Raw genomic sequence first — 6,000 nt, 5'->3', positions numbered from 1 at the left:
ACGGCGCTTTCAATTTTCATGGGTTCCCAAGAACCCCTAATTTTTTCCGCTAGGCCCCCTTGTGCCATTTTTCCCCTTTTGAACACCCAATTTTGGGGGAAAAACTTGTTTTCTGATCCCGATTTCACGCGAAGTTTTTTCCCTGACTTGTTAAGCTATTTAATGGCTTATTCACATCGAAACGAATGTGACACAATGCTTTAAAAGACCGTGACATTTTGTCACGGTTCGTTTCAAGTGATGTCATTTCCCCGAAAAGAGAGTGTAGGTATACACTTTTGATCGTAGACGTCATGCCTTTTTTTTTACCAGTTTTGTGCGTTAGGGAAATCAAGGGGGTATTTACTCTGGTAATAGTCGCTGGGAATAGTCCGCGTGTCATTGATCTGTAATAGTTTTGCACTGGTAAAAAATAGAGCGTAGTTGTTTTGCTTTATTCAAGCATAAACTACGCTTGAAGACTTTACGCTTGAAGTCAAGATAGAGAAGAAATTCCCCCATGCATTTTGATAGGCGGGAAAGAGGTGAAATGGAGAAAAAACGCTTGAAGCCGATCCTAGTTCTACTACGCCCTTTAAGAAAGGCGTAAAAGTACGCTTGAGTTCTACCAGTGTGTAATGTAATTTGGGGATAAGGGCAGCAATAGGAAAAAAAAGTGGCAGTTTTTTTCTTTTCAGACCAGTTGCCTTTTGGGTTTTTTTTAAAAAATTTTCTGGTTCTGATAGATCAACAGTACGGTACAAAAAACCCGCACCTAAAAAAAGGGCGCATCACCGCATTCTTATTAAAATTGAAATAGCCCGAAAGGCCCAAAATGCTTGTGTTACGCTTAAGGGGCAGTAGCGTCATTTTCACGTGTTTTGACGATTTTTGAACCTCCTGTTTAGACGTTAATATAAAGATAAGTATGAATGCCAGAGACAAACGGCAGGCACCATTTTAAAAATAAAAGGTTTTTTAAAAAATTTTCAAAAAAAAAAAAAATTTTGTTTTAGCATTGAATTAGGATGTTTTGTGTTTTATGCAAAAATGGTCTGCAAAAATTTCATGGTGTCACTGCGCGGGACGATTGCAGCCAAAGTTTTTAACTTTTTACCAATCGGTAAAATGCATCTGAAAAAGCATGAAATTGCCCATAAAATGAACCCCTTTGGTTTCAATATTGGGCAAAAAAAAACTATTGAAACGCTCATCTTCACTTTAAAATGGAAACGAACCACATTTTTTTTGGCCCCAAAATTAAAACCCAAAGGGGCATTTTTTGGGCAAATTTTAGCTTTTTCAGATGCATTTTACCGATTTGGGAAAAAGTTAAAAACTTTGGCTTTAAAACGTGCGTACGTAGGTCACTTTTCCTACCTTTGATTGTCCTACCTTTTTATTAAATATAATAATAAATAAAATTTAAAAAATTTAAAAATGAATAAATTAAATTTAAAATGGAATAAAAAATTAAAAAGAATAAAAGTAAAAATAAGAAGGGGAAGGTGGGTTTTGGGGGGAGGCGCGCCTCGGTGGGCCTGCAATGTGGCAAATACGCACGCAACAGCTCTCGAGAGCCCCTTTTCCTCGCACGGGGTATCGCCCCGGGTGGTGCGATGGGTTGCCAACTGCCTGGGGGCCCCCCCCCTCTACTCCCCGGGGCCCGCAGTCACCGAAGGTCATCGCATGGTTAGGGAGCAACACGAACGCGCTCTTCTGAGGGGTCGTCCCGGAGCCGTTCCACCTGACCTCCTGGGGCGGATGACAACTTTACTGTAAACCACAATACATTACGGTATTATGGTCCCGTCCCCGAAACAATGTAATAAACCTCACCGCACTTACAATGTTACACAGATAGTGTCGCTAAAAAGCAATATCCGTCAATTTAAATAAAGGCACCACAGAACGTGAGGTCAAATTTAAACCGCAGCTAAAGCTCCGGTATTTTTAAAGACACCTCAGATAATGTCTCCCCACGATATTTGGGCTGAAACTACCTCATCTTCAATATCAGTGACCACACTGAAAAAAAAGTCTAGTAACGATAACCAGAATCCTGGTACCAAATACCAGACTGTCTGATAGAATCTAAACTCACTAGAATCTGGGTAAAAAAATATAAACTGTCTAGTGGCCTCAGTCTAGTAAACCGTCCAGATTTATAGTTATCCTTACAATGCCGCCAGGCCCCCTTCTGGTAGTTTTTACAAACATCCTGGTTAGTTAATGTGCTACAAAACTGAAGTAAGAATCATAATTTAATAAAATATTTTATCGTAGTGATGAAACCTGATGTGACGTCGATTCGTTAACGAACAACCTCTAAATTGTTTTTTCCCTCCTCCTCTCCTCCGGAATCGAACCGCGATCTCACACTTGTGAGACGGGCACGTTACCACTGCGCCACCATGTCGCCTGTGGGTCGAGGGGATCCCCACCAGGTGACTCTCTACGTGTCTGGCTCAGGGAAATACTCTCAGTGTTTCTTTCGGATTAAGACTCCGAAAATAACGAAACCGGTTGCAGTTTTACTTTTTGACACCCGAACATTCAATTGAAACGAATATTTCGAAGTTTTACGTATGGTGCCAATTACTGAACAGTCTGGTAAAATTTACCAGGATTATAACCAGACACCTGGTAAATGTCACAACACCCGATCTGGTTACTGCAACTGATCATCTGGGAGAGTTACTAGGATTCTCGTTGAGTAACTAGTACTCGTTTAACTAGGATTGGTCTGGTACTTTAACCAGACTTTTTTCTCAGTGCAGCTGTCGCCATAAATGTATCATCGGCTAACGATTTGTTAAGATTTACGCTTGACAGAGAAAGCCGGAAACCACTAATCAATGTGGGTTTCCGGAAGATCCTCGTTCTGGGCGCGAGGGCGAACCCTTCTCGTACGTGACGGCCACCCACGTCTTCACTCTCCGGTGCCCATGGTCTGGCCGGGGACACGCTGGCCTCAGCCGCAGCGGGTTGGGCAGCGCCGTGTACTGGGGACCCTGGACCGAGGTACGTGCCCGTACTTTTGCCGCAAGAGGTGCCAATTGGTGCGTGGTGGCGGTGGTTGAGGGTAACAAGAGCTGTGAGGGAATCGCCCTTTTCAGTCTCGAATCATAACGGCGCGTTCAATTTTCATGGGTTCCCAAGAACCCCTAATGTTTCCGTCTAGGCACCTTGTGCCAGTTCCCCATTGAACACCCAATATGGAGGAAAAACTTGTTTTCTGATCCCGATTTCACGCGAAGTTTGTTCATGACTTGTTAAGCTATTTAATGGCTTATTCACATCGAAACGAATGTGACACAATGCTTAAACGACCGTGACATTTTGTCACGGTTCGTTTCAAGTGATGTCATCCCTGAATGAGAGTGTAGGTATACACTTAGATCGTAGACGTCATGCCTTATTTTTACCAGTTGTGTGCGTTAGGAAATCAAGGGGGTATTCACTCTGGTAATAGTCGCTGTAATAGTCCGCTGTGTCATTGATCTGTAATAGTTTTGCACTGGTAAAAACTAGAGCGTAGTTGTATGCTCATTCAAGCATACAACTACGCTTGAAGACTTTACGCTTGAAGTCAAGATAGAGAAGAAATTCCCCCATGCATAGATAGGCGGGAAAGAGGTGAAATGGAGAAACAACGCTTGAAGCCGATCCTAGTTCTACTACGCTTGAAGAAAGGCGTAAAAGTACGCTTGAGTTCTACCAGCCTGTGTAATGTATTGGTGATAAGGGCAGCAATAGGAAAAATAAGTGGCAGTTTCTTTCTTTTCAGACCAGTTGCCTTGGATTTTTTTAAAAAGTTTTCTGGTTCTGATAGATCAACAGTACGGTACAAAAACCTGCACCTAATAAAAAGGGCGCATCACCGCATTCTTATTAAAATTGAAATAGCCCGAAATGGCCCAAAATGCTTGTGTTCACGCTTAAGGGGCAGTAGCGTCATTGCACGTGTTTTGACGATTTTCGAACCTCCTGTTTAGACGTTAATATAAAGATAAGTATGAATGCCAGAGACAAACGGCAGGCACCATTTGAAAGATCAAAAGTTTTACAAACATTTTCAAAAAAAAATATTTTGTTTTAGCATTGAATTAGGATGTTTTGTGTTCTATGCAAAAATGGTCTGCAAAATTACATGGTGTCACTGCGCGGCACGATTGCAGCCAAAGTTTTTAACTTTTTACCAATCGGTAAAATGCATCTGAAAAAGCATGAAATTGCCCATAAAATGAACCTTAGGTTTCAATATTGGGCAGAAAAAACTATTGAAACGCTCATCTTCACTAAGATGGAAACGAACCACATTTTTTCTGGCCCAATATTAAAACCCAAGGGTCATTTATGGGCAATTTCATGCTTTTTCAGATGCATTTTACCGATTGGTAAAAAGTTAAAAACTTTGGCTGTGCAATCGTGCGTACGTAGGTCACTTTGCCTACCATTTGATTGTCCTACCTATTTTATTAAATATAATAATAAATAAAATTAAAAATTAAATATGAATAAAAATTAAATTTAAAATGGAATAAAAAATTAAATGAATAAAAGTAAAAATAAGAAGTGGGAAGGTGGGTTGATGGGGTAGGCGCGCCTCGGTGGGCCTGCAATGTGGCAACTACGCACGCAACAGCTCTCGAGAGCCCCTTGTCCTCGCACGGGGTATCGCCGGCTGGTGCGATGGGTTGCCTAACTGCCTGGGGCCCGCCCCCTCTACTCCCGGGCCTGCAGTCACCGAAGGTCATCGCATGGTTAGGGAGCAACACGAACGCGCTCTTCTGACGGCTCGTCTCCGGAGCCGTTCCACCTGACCTGCCTGGACGGTCATGTCAGTCTGTCCGCTGTAAAGGTGAGCTACCAGTGTCATCGGCGAGAGTTAGGTAGGTCACCCGATAACGCAAGTCATGCAACCTGAGCAGTCGTGCGAAATGAAATGGGGCGGCGGTGCGGCCGGCCCAGGCGAGCGCCTGCGAGGTCGGGGTAGGCATCACCGCGCGACACGTCCGTGCGGCGGGCCGGCCTACCCTGCCGTCTGCAGGCGGCGGTGCGGCCGGCCCAGGCGAGCGCCTGCGAGGTCGGGGGAGGCATCACGCGCGACACTCCGTGCGGCGGGCCGGCCTACCCTGCCGTCTGCAGGCGGCGGTGCGGCCGGCCCAGGCGAGCGCCTGCGAGGTCGGGGTAGGCATCACCGCGCGACACGTCCGTGCGGCGGGCCGGCCTACCCTGCCGTCTGCAGGCGGCGGTGCGGCCGGCCCAGGCGAGCGCCTGCGAGGTCGGGGTAGGCATCACCGCGCGACACGTCCGTGCGGCGGTGCGGCCGGCCCAGGCGAGCGCCTGCGAGGTCGGGGTAGGCATCACCGCGCGACACGTCCGTGCGGCGGGCCGGCCTACCCTGCCGTCTGCAGGCGGCGAGACTCGTCCTCCGGCATAAGATTACACGTCTGTGGTGTCGCTACGGCCGCCAGGGAAGTCCAGTACCAGCTACTTCCTATGATCGGTCACCTTATTGACGCCCTTCGGGTAAAGCTGCATGCGTGCGTTGCGTGCAAGAAATTATTTCACCAGGGTTATGCTTATCATAAGTGCCCTTTTCGTCCTTTGTGTGTATTTGATGAAGAGGCAGTTGAGTGCGATGCGCTCAATGGCTTGATTGGTGATACGGCTGCACCTGGCCGGGAGAATGTGCTCGCCTCGTAGTTGTGACTCGCGCGGGTCTTCCGCATCGTATCATACGGTACCAATGATCCGTACCGAAATGCGTTATCGCTGTTGGGTATTCCTCCTCCCACGCATCCGGGTTCGAGCCGTTGAGCTTGAGGTCAGCCCTCCGATGCCCCGGAGGGCTGCTTGAGCCTCGGTGGCTCGCGGTGCGTTGGTGAGTGCAGGAGGCCAGGTGAGTTCCGCACACTGATACAATGTGTATTTGATAAGGTGATCCACTTCATTCCCTCTCGATGCGCCTCCGCTTAGAATCGTAGTGTATCCTTGACGCACTGATCCCCCCCC

The sequence above is a fragment of the Thrips palmi genome, unplaced genomic scaffold, assembly GCF_012932325.1.
Source record: "Thrips palmi isolate BJ-2018 unplaced genomic scaffold, TpBJ-2018v1 HiC_scaffold_3, whole genome shotgun sequence".
NCBI lineage: Eukaryota > Metazoa > Arthropoda > Insecta > Thysanoptera > Thripidae > Thrips > Thrips palmi.
This window is presented reverse-complemented; position numbering follows the sequence as displayed.